This window comes from Symphalangus syndactylus, chromosome X, assembly GCF_028878055.3.
Source record: "Symphalangus syndactylus isolate Jambi chromosome X, NHGRI_mSymSyn1-v2.1_pri, whole genome shotgun sequence".
Lineage (NCBI taxonomy): Eukaryota > Metazoa > Chordata > Mammalia > Primates > Hylobatidae > Symphalangus > Symphalangus syndactylus.
Genome location: NC_072447.2, coordinates 4,559,818 through 4,574,350, shown reverse-complemented (window position 1 = coordinate 4,574,350; position 14,533 = coordinate 4,559,818).

Sequence of the window (14,533 nt, the reverse complement as noted above, 5' to 3'; positions counted from 1 at the left end):
GAAAAAGAATATCTTCAAATAAAAACTACACAGATGCATTCTGTGAAACTTATTTCTGATCTGTAAATTCAGTTAACAGAGATAAAACATATTTTTGATTGAGCAGTTATGAAACACTCTTTTTGTAGAAACTGCAAGTGGAGATTCGGAGCGCTAAGAGGGTAATAGTGGAAAAAGGAATGTCTTCAAATATAAACTACACAGAATCATTCGGTGAAACTTCTTTCTGATCTGTGCATTCAGCTAACAGAGTTAAACCATACTTTTGATTGAGCAGATCTGAATACTCTTTCTGTAGAAAATGCAACTGGACATTAGGAGCGCTAAGAGCGTAGTAGTGGAAAAAGGAATATAGTCAAATATAAACTACACAGAAGCATTCTGTGAAACTTCTTTCTGATCTGAGCATTCAGCTAACAGAGTTAAACCATACTTTTGATTGAGCAGTTTTGAAACACTCTGTCTGTAGAAAATGCAACTGGACATTCGTAGCGCTAAGTGGGTAATAGTGGAAAAAAGAATATGTTCAAATATAAACTACACAGAAGCATTGTATGAAACTTCTTGCTGTTCTGTGCATTCAACTAACAGAGTTGAACCTTACTTTTGATTGAGCCGTTCTGAAACACTCTTTCTGTAGAAACTGCAATTGGACATTCTGAGCGCAAAGAGGCCTATATTGGGAAAAAGAATGTCTACAAATAAAAACTACACAGAAGAATTTTGTGAAACTTCTTTCTGTTCTGTTTGTTCAACTAAAAGAGTTGAACCTTAGTTTTGATTGAGACATTCTGAAACACTCTCTCTGTAGAAAATGCAAGTGGAGATTCGGAGCGCTAAGAGGGTAATAGTGGAAAAAGGAATGTCTCCAAATATAAACTAGACAGAATCATTCTGTGAAACTTCTTTCTGATCTGTGCATTCAGCTAACAGTGTTAAACCGTACTTTTGATTGAGCAGATCTGAACACTCTTTCTGTAGGAAATGCAACTGGACATTTTGAGCGCTAAGAGAGTAGTAGTGGAAAAAGGAATATAGTCAAATATAAACTACACAGAAGCATTCTGTGAAACTTCTTTCTGATCTGAGCATTCAGCTAACAGAGTTAAACCATACTTTTGATTGAGCAGTTTTGAAACACTCTGTCTGTAGAAAATGCAACTGGACATTCGTAGCGCTAAGTGGGTAATAGTGGAAAAAAGAATATGTTCAAATATAAACTACACAGAAGCATTGTATGAAACTTCTTTCTGTTCTGTGCATTCAACTAACAGAGTTGAACCTTACTTTTGATTGAGCCTTTCTGAAACACTCTTTCTGTAGAAACTGCAATTGGACATTCTGAGCGCTAAGAGGCCTCTATTGGGAAAAATAATATCTTCAAATAAAAACTACACAGAAGCATTGTGTGAAACTTATTTCTGATATGTTCATTAAGCTAACAGAGTTAAACCATACTTTTGATTGCGCAGTTCTGAACACTCTTTCTGTAAAAAACGCAAGTGGACATTCGGAGCGCTAAGAGGGTAATAGTGGAAAAAGGAATATATTCAAATATAAACTACACAGTAGCATTCTGTGAAAATTCTTTCTGTTCTGTGCATTCAACAAACAGAGTTGAACCTTACTTTTGATTGAGCCGTTCTGAAACACTCTCTCTGTAGAAACTGCAATTGGACATGCTAAGCGCTAAGAGGCCTACATTGGGAAAAAGAATATCTTCAAATAAAAACTACACAGATGCATTCTGTGAAACTTATTTCTGATCTGTAAATTCAGTTAACAGAGATAAAACATATTTTTGATTGAGCAGTTATGAAACACACTTTTTGTAGAAAATGCAAGTGGAGATTCGGAGCGCTAAGTGGGTAATAGTGGAAAAAGGAATGTCTTCATATATAAACTACACAGAATCATTCGGTGAAACTTCTTTCTGATCTGTGCATTCAGCTAACAGAGTTAAACCATACTTTTGATTGAGCAGATCTGAACACTCTTTCTGTAGAAAATGCAACTGGACATTTGGAGCGCTAAGAGCGTAGTAGTGGAAAAAGGAATATATTCAAATATAAACTACACAGAAGCATTCTGTGAAACTTCTTTCTGATCTGAGCATTCAGCTAACAGAGTTAAACCATACTTTTGATTGAGCAGTTTTGAAACACTCTGTCTGTAGAAAATGCAACTGGACATTCGTAGCGCTAAGTGGGTAATAGTGGAAAAAAGAATATGTTCAAATATACACTACACAGAAGCATTGTATGAAACTTCTTTCTGTTCTGTGCATTCAACTAACAGAGTTGAACCTTACTTTTTATTGAGCCGTTCTGAAACACTCTTTCTGTAGAAACTGCAATTGGACATTCTGAGCGCTAAGAGGCCTATATTGGGAAAAAGAATGTCTACAAATAAAAACTACACAGAAGAATTGTGTGAAACTTCTTTCTGTTCTGTTTGTTCAACCAAAGGAGTTGAACCTTAGTTTTGATTGAGCCGTTCTGAAACACTCTTTCTGTAGAAAATGCAAGTGGAGATTCGGAGCGCTAAGAGGGTAATAGTGGAAAAAGGAATGTCTCCAAATATAAACTACACAGAATCATTCTGTGAAACTTCTTTCTGATCTGTGCATTCAGCTAACAGAGTTAAACCATACTTTTGATTGAGCAGATCTGAACTCTCTTTCTGTAGAAAATGCAAGTGGACATTTGGAGCGCTAAGAGAGTAGTAGTGGAAAAAGTAATATATTCAAATATAAACTAAACAGAAGCATTCTGTAAAACTTCTTTCTGATCTGAGCATTCAGCTAACAGAGTTAAACCATACTTTTGATTGAGCAGTTTTGAAACAGTCTGTCTGTAGAAAATGCAACTGGACATTCGTAGAACTAAGTGGGTAATAGTGGAAAAAAGAATATGTTCAAATATAAACTACACAGAAGCATTGTATGAAACTTCTTTCTGTTCTGTGCATTCAACTAACAGAGTTGAACCTTACTTTTGATTGAGCCTTTCTGAAACACTCTTTCTGTAGAAACTGCAATTGGACATTCTGAGCGCTAAGAGGCCTCTATTGGGAAAAATAATATCTTCAAATAAAAACTACACAGAAGCATTGTGTGAAACTTATTTCTGATATGTTCATTAAGCTAACAGAGTTAAACCATACTTTTGATTGCGCAGTTCTGAACACTCTTTCTGTAGAAAACGCAAGTGGACATTCGGAGCGCTAAGAGGGTAATAGTGGAAAAAGGAATATATTCAAATATAAACTACACAGTAGCATTCTGTGAAAATTCTTTCTGTTCTGTGCATTCAACTAACAGAGTTGAACCTTACTTTTGGTTGAGCCGTTCTGAAACACTCTTTCTGTAGAAACTGCAATTGGACATGCTAAGCGCTAAGAGGCCTACATTGGGAAAAATAATATCTTCAAATAAAAACTACACAGATGCATTCTGTGAAACTTATTTCTGATCTGTAAATTCAGTTAACAGAGATAAAACATATTTTTGATTGAGCAGTTATGAAACACTCTTTTTGTAGAAACTGCAAGTGGAGATTCGGAGCGCTAAGAGGGTAATAGTGGAAAAAGGAATGTCTTCAAATATAAACTACACAGAATCATTCGGTGAAACTTCTTTCTGATCTGTGCATTCAGCTAACAGAGTTAAACCATACTTTTGATTGAGCAGATCTGAACACTCTTTCTGTAGAAAATGCAACTGGACATTAGGAGCGCTAAGAGCGTAGTAGTGGAAAAAGGAATATAGTCAAATATAAACTACACAGAAGCATTCTGTGAAACTTCTTTCTGATCTGAGCATTCAGCTAACAGAGTTAAACCATACTTTTGATTGAGCAGTTTTGAAACACTCTGTCTGTAGAAAATGCAACTGGACATTCGTAGCGCTAAGTGGGTAATAGTGGAAAAAAGAATATGTTCAAATATAAACTACACAGAAGCATTGTATGAAACTTCTTTCTGTTCTGTGCATTCAACTAACAGAGTTGAACCTTACTTTTGATTGAGCCGTTCTGAAACACTCTTTCTGTAGAAACTGCAATTGGACATTCTGAGCGCAAAGAGGCCTATATTGGGAAAAAGAATGTCTACAAATAAAAACTACACAGAAGAATTTTGTGAAACTTCTTTCTGTTCTGTTTGTTCAACTAAAAGAGTTGAACCTTAGTTTTGATTGAGACATTCTGAAACACTCTCTCTGTAGAAAATGCAAGTGGAGATTCGGAGCGCTAAGAGGGTAATAGTGGAAAAAGGAATGTCTCCAAATATAAACTAGACAGAATCATTCTGTGAAACTTCTTTCTGATCTGTGCATTCAGTTAACAGTGTTAAACCGTACTTTTGATTGAGCAGATCTGAACACTCTTTCTGTAGGAAATGCAACTGGACATTTTGAGCGCTAAGAGAGTAGTAGTGGAAAAAGGAATATAGTCAAATATAAACTACACAGAAGCATTCTGTGAAACTTCTTTCTGATCTGAGCATTCAGCTAACAGAGTTAAACCATACTTTTGATTGAGCAGTTTTGAAACACTCTGTCTGTAGAAAATGCAACTGGACATTCGTAGCGCTAAGTGGGTAATAGTGGAAAAAAGAATATGTTCAAATATACACTACACAGAAGCATTGTATGAAACTTCTTTCTGTTCTGTGCATTCAACTAACAGAGTTGAACCTTACTTTTTATTGAGCCGTTCTGAAACACTCTTTCTGTAGAAACTGCAATTGGACATTCTGAGCGCTAAGAGGCCTATATTGGGAAAAAGAATGTCTACAAATAAAAACTACACAGAAGAATTGTGTGAAACTTCTTTCTGTTCTGTTTGTTCAACTAAAAGAGTTGAACCTTAGTTTTGATTGAGCCGTTCTGAAACACTCTTTCTGTAGAAAATGCAAGTGGAGATTCGGAGCGCTAAGAGGGTAATAGTGGAAAAAGGAATGTCTCCAAATATAAACTACACAGAATCATTCTGTGAAACTTCTTTCTGATCTGTGCATTCAGCTAACAGAGTTAAACCATACTTTTGATTGAGCAGATCTGAACTCTCTTTCTATAGAAAATGCAAGTGGACATTTGGAGCGCTAAGAGAGTAGTAGTGGAAAAAGTAATATATTCAAATATAAACTAAACAGAAGCATTCTGTAAAACTTCTTTCTGATCTGAGCATTCAGCTAACAGAGTTAAACCATACTTTTGATTGAGCAGTTTTGAAACAGTCTGTCTGTAGAAAATGCAACTGGACATTCGTAGAACTAAGTGGGTAATAGTGGAAAAAAGAATATGTTCAAATATAAACTACACAGAAGCATTGTATGAAACTTCTTTCTGTTCTGTGCATTCAACTAACAGAGTTGAACCTTACTTTTGATTGAGCCTTTCTGAAACACTCTTTCTGTAGAAACTGCAATTGGACATTCTGAGCGCTAAGAGGCCTCTATTGGGAAAAATAATATCTTCAAATAAAAACTACACAGAAGCATTGTGTGAAACTTATTTCTGATATGTTCATTAAGCTAACAGAGTTAAACCATACTTTTGATTGCGCAGTTCTGAACACTCTTTCTGTAGAAAAGGCAAGTGGACATTCGGAGCGCTAAGAGGGTAATAGTGGAAAAAGGAATATATTCAAATATAAACTACACAGTAGCATTCTGTGAAAATTCTTTCTGTTCTGTGCATTCAACTAACAGAGTTGAACCTTACTTTTTGTTGAGCCGTTCTGAAACACTCTTTCTGTAGAAACTGCAATTGGACATGCTAAGCGCTAAGAGGCCTACATTGGGAAAAAGAATATCTTCAAATAAAAACTACACAGATGCATTCTGTGAAACTTATTTCTGATCTGTAAATTCAGTTAACAGAGATAAAACATATTTTTGATTGAGCAGTTATGAAACACTCTTTTTGTAGAAACTGCAAGTGGAGATTCGGAGCGCTAAGAGGGTAATAGTGGAAAAAGGAATGTCTTCAAATATAAACTACACAGAATCATTCGGTGAAACTTCTTTCTGATCTGTGCATTCAGCTAACAGAGTTAAACCATACTTTTGATTGAGCAGATCTGAACACTCTTTCTGTAGAAAATGCAACTGGACATTAGGAGCGCTAAGAGCGTAGTAGTGGAAAAAGGAATATAGTCAAATATAAACTACACAGAAGCATTCTGTGAAACTTCTTTCTGATCTGAGCATTCAGCTAACAGAGTTAAACCATACTTTTGATTGAGCAGTTTTGAAACACTCTGTCTGTAGAAAATGCAACTGGACATTCGTAGCGCTAAGTGGGTAATAGTGGAAAAAAGAATATGTTCAAATATAAACTACACAGAAGCATTGTGTGAAACTTCTTTCTGTTCTGTGCATTCAACTAACAGAGTTGAACCTTACTTTTGATTGAGCCGTTCTGAAACACTCTTTCTGTAGAAACTGCAATTGGACATTCTGAGCGCAAAGAGGCCTATATTGGGAAAAAGAATGTCTACAAATAAAAACTACACAGAAGAATTTTGTGAAACTTCTTTCTGTTCTGTTTGTTCAACTAAAAGAGTTGAACCTTAGTTTTGATTGAGACATTCTGAAACACTCTCTCTGTAGAAAATGCAAGTGGAGATTCGGAGCGCTAAGAGGGTAATAGTGGAAAAAGGAATGTCTCCAAATATAAACTAGACAGAATCATTCTGTGAAACTTCTTTCTGATCTGTGCATTCAGCTAACAGTGTTAAACCGTACTTTTGATTGAGCAGATCTCAACACTCTTTCTGTAGGAAATGCAACTGGACATTTTGAGCGCTAAGAGAGTAGTAGTGGAAAAAGGAATATAGTCAAATATAAACTACACAGAAGCATTCTGTGAAACTTCTTTCTGATCTGAGCATTCAGCTAACAGAGTTAAACCATACTTTTGATTGAGCAGTTTTGAAACACTCTGTCTGTAGAAAATGCAACTGGACATTCGTAGCGCTAAGTGGGTAATAGTGGAAAAAAGAATATGTTCAAATATAAACTACACAGAAGCATTGTATGAAACTTCTTTCTGTTCTGTGCATTCAACTAACAGAGTTGAACCTTACTTTTGATTGAGCCTTTCTGAAACACTCTTTCTGTAGAAACTGCAATTGGACATTCTGAGAGCTAAGAGGCCTCTATTGGGAAAAATAATATCTTCAAATAAAAACTACACAGAAGCATTGTGTGAAACTTATTTCTGATATGTTCATTAAGCTAACAGAGTTAAACCATACTTTTGATTGCGCAGTTCTGAACACTCTTTCTGTAAAAAACGCAAGTGGACATTCGGAGCGCTAAGAGGGTAATAGTGGAAAAAGGAATATATTCAAATATAAACTACACAGTAGCATTCTGTGAAAATTCTTTCTGTTCTGTGCATTCAACTAACAGAGTTGAACCTTACTTTTGATTGGGCCGTTCTGAAACACTCTCTCTGTAGAAACTGCAATTGGACATGCTAAGCGCTAAGAGGCCTACATTGGGAGAAAGAATATCTTCAAATAAAAACTACACAGATGCATTCTGTGAAACTTATTTCTGATCTGTAAATTCAGTTAACAGAGATAAAACATATTTTTGATTGAGCAGTTATGAAAGACTCTTTTTGTAGAAACTGCAAGTGGAGATTCGGAGCGCTAAGAGGGTAATAGTGGAAAAAGGAATGTCTTCAAATATAAACTACACAGAATCATTCGGTGAAACTTCTTTCTGATCTGTGCATTCAGCTAACAGAGTTAAACCATACTTTTGATTGAGCAGATCTGAACACTCTTTCTGTAGAAAATGCAACTGGACATTAGGAGCGCTAAGAGCGTAGTAGTGGAAAAAGAATATAGTCAAATATAAACTACACAGAAGCATTCTGTGAAACTTCTTTCTGATCTGAGCATTCAGCTAACAGAGTTAAACCATACTTTTGATTGAGCAGTTTTGAAACACTCTGTCTGTAGAAAATGCAACTGGACATTCGTAGCGCTAAGTGGGTAATAGTGGAAAAAAGAATATGTTCAAATATAAACTACACAGAAGCATTGTATGAAACTTCTTTCTGTTCTGTGTATTCAACTAACTGAGTTGAACCTCACTTTTGATTGAGCCGTTCTGAAACACTCTTTCTGTAGAAACTGCAATTGGACATTCTGAGCGCAAAGAGGCCTATATTGGGAAAAAGAATGTCTACAAATAAAAACTACACAGAAGAATTGTGTGAAACTTCTTTCTGTTCTGTTTGTTCAACTAAAAGAGTTGAACCTTAGTTTTGATTGAGACGTTCTGAAACACTCTTTCTGTAGAAAATGCAAGTGGAGATTCGGAGCGCTAAGAGGGTAATAGTGGAAAAAGGAAAGTCTCCAAATATAAACTAGACAGAATCATTCTGTGAAACTTCTTTCTGATCTGTGCATTCAGCTAACAGAGTTAAACCGTACTTTTGATTGAGCAGATCTGAACACTCTTTCTGTAGGAAATGCAACTGGACATTTGGAGCGCTAAGAGAGTAGTAGTGGAAAAAGGAATATATTCAAATATAAACTACACAGAAGCATTCTGTGAAACTTCTTTCTGATCTGAGCATTCAGCTAACAGAGTTAAACCATACTTTTGATTGAGCAGTTTTGAAACACTCTGTCTGTAGAAAATGCAACTGGACATTCGTAGCGCTAAGTGGGTAATAGTGGAAAAAAGAATATGTTCAAATATACACTACACAGAAGCATTGTATGAAACTTCTTTCTGTTCTGTGCATTCAACTAACAGAGTTGAACCTTACTTTTTATTGAGCCGTTCTGAAACACTCTTTCTGTAGAAACTGCAATTGGACATTCTGAGCGCTAAGAGGCCTATATTGGGAAAAAGAATGTCTACAAATAAAAACTACACAGAAGAATTGTGTGAAACTTCTTTCTGTTCTGTTTGTTCAACTAAAAGAGTTGAACCTTAGTTTTGATTGAGCCGTTCTGAAACACTCTTTCTGTAGAAAATGCAAGTGGAGATTCGGAGCGCTAAGAGGGTAATAGTGGAAAAAGGAATGTCTCCAAATATAAACTACACAGAATCATTCTGTGAAACTTCTTTCTGATCTGTGCATTCAGCTAACAGAGTTAAACCATACTTTTGATTGAGCAGATCTGAACTCTCTTTCTGTAGAAAATGCAACTGGACATTTGGAGCGCTAAGAGAGTAGTAGTGGAAAAAGTAATATATTCAAATATAAACTAAACAGAAGCATTCTGTAAAACTTCTTTCTGATCTGAGCATTCAGCTAACAGAGTTAAACCATACTTTTGATTGAGCAGTTTTGAAACAGTCTGTCTGTAGAAAATGCAACTGGACATTCGTAGAACTAAGTGGGTAATAGTGGAAAAAAGAATATGTTCAAATATAAACTACACAGAAGCATTGTATGAAACTTCTTTCTGTTCTGTGCATTCAACTAACAGAGTTGAACCTTACTTTTGATTGAGCCTTTCTGAAACACTCTTTCTGTAGAAACTGCAATTGGACATTCTGAGCGCTAAGAGGCCTCTATTGGGAAAAATAATATCTTCAAATAAAAACTACACAGAAGCATTGTGTGAAACTTATTTCTGATATGTTCATTAAGCTAACAGAGTTAAACCATACTTTTGATTGCGCAGTTCTGAACACTCTTTCTGTAGAAAACGCAAGTGGACATTCGGAGCGCTAAGAGGGTAACAGTGGAAAAAGGAATATATTCAAATATAAACTACACAGTAGCATTCTGTGAAAATTCTTTCTGTTCTGTGCATTCAACTAACAGAGTTGAACCTTACTTTTGGTTGAGCCGTTCTGAAACACTCTTTCTGTAGAAACTGCAATTGGACATGCTAAGCGCTAAGAGGCCTACATTGGGAAAAAGAATATCTTCAAATAAAAACTACACAGATGCATTCTGTGAAACTTATTTCTGATCTGTAAATTCAGTTAACAGAGATAAAACATATTTTTGATTGAGCAGTTATGAAACACTCTTTTTGTAGAAACTGCAAGTGGAGATTCGGAGCGCTAAGAGGGTAATAGTGGAAAAAGGAATGTCTTCAAATATAAACTACACAGAATCATTCGGTGAAACTTCTTTCTGATCTGTGCATTCAGCTAACAGAGTTAAACCATACTTTTGATTGAGCAGATCTGAACACTCTTTCTGTAGAAAATGCAACTGGACATTAGGAGCGCTAAGAGCGTAGTAGTGGAAAAAGGAATATAGTCAAATATAAACTACACAGAAGCATTCTGTGAAACTTCTTTCTGATCTGAGCATTCAGCTAACAGAGTTAAACCATACTTTTGATTGAGCAGTTTTGAAACACTCTGTCTGTAGAAAATGCAACTGGACATTCGTAGCGCTAAGTGGGTAATAGTGGAAAAAAGAATATGTTCAAATATAAACTACACAGAAGCATTGTATGAAACTTCTTGCTGTTCTGTGCATTCAACTAACAGAGTTGAACCTTACTTTTGATTGAGCCGTTCTGAAACACTCTTTCTGTAGAAACTGCAATTGGACATTCTGAGCGCAAAGAGGCCTATATTGGGAAAAAGAATGTCTACAAATAAAAACTACACAGAAGAATTTTGTGAAACTTCTTTCTGTTCTGTTTGTTCAACTAAAAGAGTTGAACCTTAGTTTTGATTGAGACATTCTGAAACACTCTCTCTGTAGAAAATGCAAGTGGAGATTCGGAGCGCTAAGAGGGTAATAGTGGAAAAAGGAATGTCTCCAAATATAAACTAGACAGAATCATTCTGTGAAACTTCTTTCTGATCTGTGCATTCAGCTAACAGTGTTAAACCGTACTTTTGATTGAGCAGATCTGAACACTCTTTCTGTAGGAAATGCAACTGGACATTTTGAGCGCTAAGAGAGTAGTAGTGGAAAAAGGAATATAGTCAAATATAAACTACACAGAAGCATTCTGTGAAACTTCTTTCTGATCTGAGCATTCAGCTAACAGAGTTAAACCATACTTTTGATTGAGCAGATTTGAAACACTCTGTCTGTAGAAAATGCAACTGGACATTCGTAGCGCTAAGTGGGTAATAGTGGAAAAAAGAATATGTTCAAATATAAACTACACAGAAGCATTGTATGAAACTTCTTTCTGTTCTGTGCATTCAACTAACAGAGTTGAACCTTACTTTTGATTGAGCCTTTCTGAAACACTCTTTCTGTAGAAACTGCAATTGGACATTCTGAGCGCTAAGAGGCCTCTATTGGGAAAAATAATATCTTCAAATAAAAACTACACAGAAGCATTGTGTGAAACTTATTTCTGATATGTTCATTAAGCTAACAGAGTTAAACCATACTTTTGATTGCGCAGTTCTGAACACTCTTTCTGTAAAAAACGCAAGTGGACATTCGGAGCGCTAAGAGGGTAATAGTGGAAAAAGGAATATATTCAAATATAAACTACACAGTAGCATTCTGTGAAAATTCTTTCTGTTCTGTGCATTCAACAAACAGAGTTGAACCTTACTTTTGATTGAGCCGTTCTGAAACACTCTCTCTGTAGAAACTGCAATTGGACATGCTAAGCGCTAAGAGGCCTACATTGGGAAAAAGAATATCTTCAAATAAAAACTACACAGATGCATTCTGTGAAACTTATTTCTGATCTGTAAATTCAGTTAACAGAGATAAAACATATTTTTGATTGAGCAGTTATGAAACACACTTTTTGTAGAAAATGCAAGTGGAGATTCGGAGCGCTAAGTGGGTAATAGTGGAAAAAGGAATGTCTTCAAATATAAACTACACAGAATCATTCGGTGAAACTTCTTTCTGATCTGTGCATTCAGCTAACAGAGTTAAACCATACTTTTGATTGAGCAGATCTGAACACTCTTTCTGTAGAAAATGCAACTGGACATTTGGAGCGCTAAGAGCGTAGTAGTGGAAAAAGGAATATATTCAAATATAAACTACACAGAAGCATTCTGTGAAACTTCTTTCTGATCTGAGCATTCAGCTAACAGAGTTAAACCATACTTTTGATTGAGCAGTTTTGAAACACTCTGTCTGTAGAAAATGCAACTGGACATTCGTAGCGCTAAGTGGGTAATAGTGGAAAAAAGAATATGTTCAAATATACACTACACAGAAGCATTGTATGAAACTTCTTTCTGTTCTGTGCATTCAACTAACAGAGTTGAACCTTACTTTTTATTGAGCCGTTCTGAAACACTCTTTCTGTAGAAACTGCAATTGGACATTCTGAGCGCTAAGAGGCCTATATTGGGAAAAAGAATGTCTACAAATAAAAACTACACAGAAGAATTGTGTGAAACTTCTTTCTGTTCTGTTTGTTCAACTAAAAGAGTTGAACCTTAGTTTTGATTGAGCCGTTCTGAAACACTCTTTCTGTAGAAAATGCAAGTGGAGATTCGGAGCGCTAAGAGGGTAATAGTGGAAAAAGGAACGTCTCCAAATATAAACTACACAGAATCATTCTGTGAAACTTCTTTCTGATCTGTGCATTCAGCTAACAGAATTAAACCATACTTTTGATTGAGCAGATCTGAACTCTCTTTCTGTAGAAAATGCAACTGGACATTTGGAGCGCTAAGAGAGTAGTAGTGGAAAAAGTAATATATTCAAATATAAACTAAACAGAAGCATTCTGTAAAACTTCTTTCTGATCTGAGCATTCAGCTAACAGAGTTAAACCATACTTTTGATTGAGCAGTTTTGAAACAGTCTGTCTGTAGAAAATGCAACTGGACATTCGTAGAACTAAGTGGGTAATAGTGGAAAAAAGAATATGTTCAAATATAAACTACACAGAAGCATTGTATGAAACTTCTTTCTGTTCTGTGCATTCAACTAACAGAGTTGAACCTTACTTTTGATTGAGCCTTTCTGAAACACTCTTTCTGTAGAAACTGCAATTGGACATTCTGAGCGCTAAGAGGCCTCTATTGGGAAAAATAATATCTTCAAATAAAAACTACACAGAAGCATTGTGTGAAACTTATTTCTGATATGTTCATTAAGCTAACAGAGTTAAACCATACTTTTGATTGCGCAGTTCTGAACACTCTTTCTGTAGAAAACGCAAGTGGACATTCGGAGCGCTAAGAGGGTAATAGTGGAAAAAGGAATATATTCAAATATAAACTACACAGTAGCATTCTGTGAAAATTCTTTCTGTTCTGTGCATTCAACTAACAGAGTTGAACCTTACTTTTGGTTGAGCCGTTCTGAAACACTCTTTCTGTAGAAACTGCAATTGGACATGCTAAGCGCTAAGAGGCCTACATTGGGAAAAAGAATATCTTCAAATAAAAACTACACAGATGCATTCTGTGAAACTTATTTCTGATCTGTAAATTCAGTTAACAGAGATAAAACATATTTTTGATTGAGCAGTTATGAAACACTCTTTTTGTAGAAACTGCAAGTGGAGATTCGGAGCGCTAAGGGGGTAATAGTGGAAAAAGGAATGTCTTCAAATATAAACTACACAGAATCATTCGGTGAAACTTCTTTCTGATCTGTGCATTCAGCTAACAGAGTTAAACCATACTTTTGATTGAGCAGATCTGAACACTCTTTCTGTAGAAAATGCAACTGGACATTAGGAGCGCTAAGAGCGTAGTAGTGGAAAAAGGAATATAGTCAAATATAAACTACACAGAAGCATTCTGTGAAACTTCTTTCTGATCTGAGCATTCAGCTAACAGAGTTAAACCATACTTTTGATTGAGCAGTTTTGAAACACTCTGTCTGTAGAAAATGCAACTGGACATTCGTAGCGCTAAGTGGGTAATAGTGGAAAAAAGAATATGTTCAAATATAAACTACACAGAAGCATTGTATGAAACTTCTTTCTGTTCTGTGCATTCAACTAACAGAGTTGAACCTTACTTTTGATTGAGCCGTTCTGAAACACTCTTTCTGTAGAAACTGCAATTGGACATTCTGAGCGCAAAGAGGCCTATATTGGGAAAAAGAATGTCTACAAATAAAAACTACACAGAAGAATTTTGTGAAACTTCTTTCTGTTCTGTTTGTTCAACTAAAAGAGTTGAACCTTAGTTTTGATTGAGACATTCTGAAACACTCTCTCTGTAGAAAATGCAAGTGGAGATTCGGAGCGCTAAGAGGGTAATAGTGGAAAAAGGAATGTCTCCAAATATAAACTAGACAGAATCATTCTGTGAAACTTCTTTCTGATCTGTGCATTCAGCTAACAGTGTTAAACCGTACTTTTGATTGAGCAGATCTGAACACTCTTTCTGTAGGAAATGCAACTGGACATTTTGAGCGCTAAGAGAGTAGTAGTGGAAAAAGGAATATAGTCAAATATAAACTACACAGAAGCATTCTGTGAAACTTCTTTCTGATCTGAGCATTCAGCTAACAGAGTTAAACCATACTTTTGATTGAGCAGTTTTGAAACACTCTGTCTGTAGAAAATGCAACTGGACATTCGTAGCGCTAAGTGGGTAATAGTGGAAAAAAGAATATGTTCAAATATAA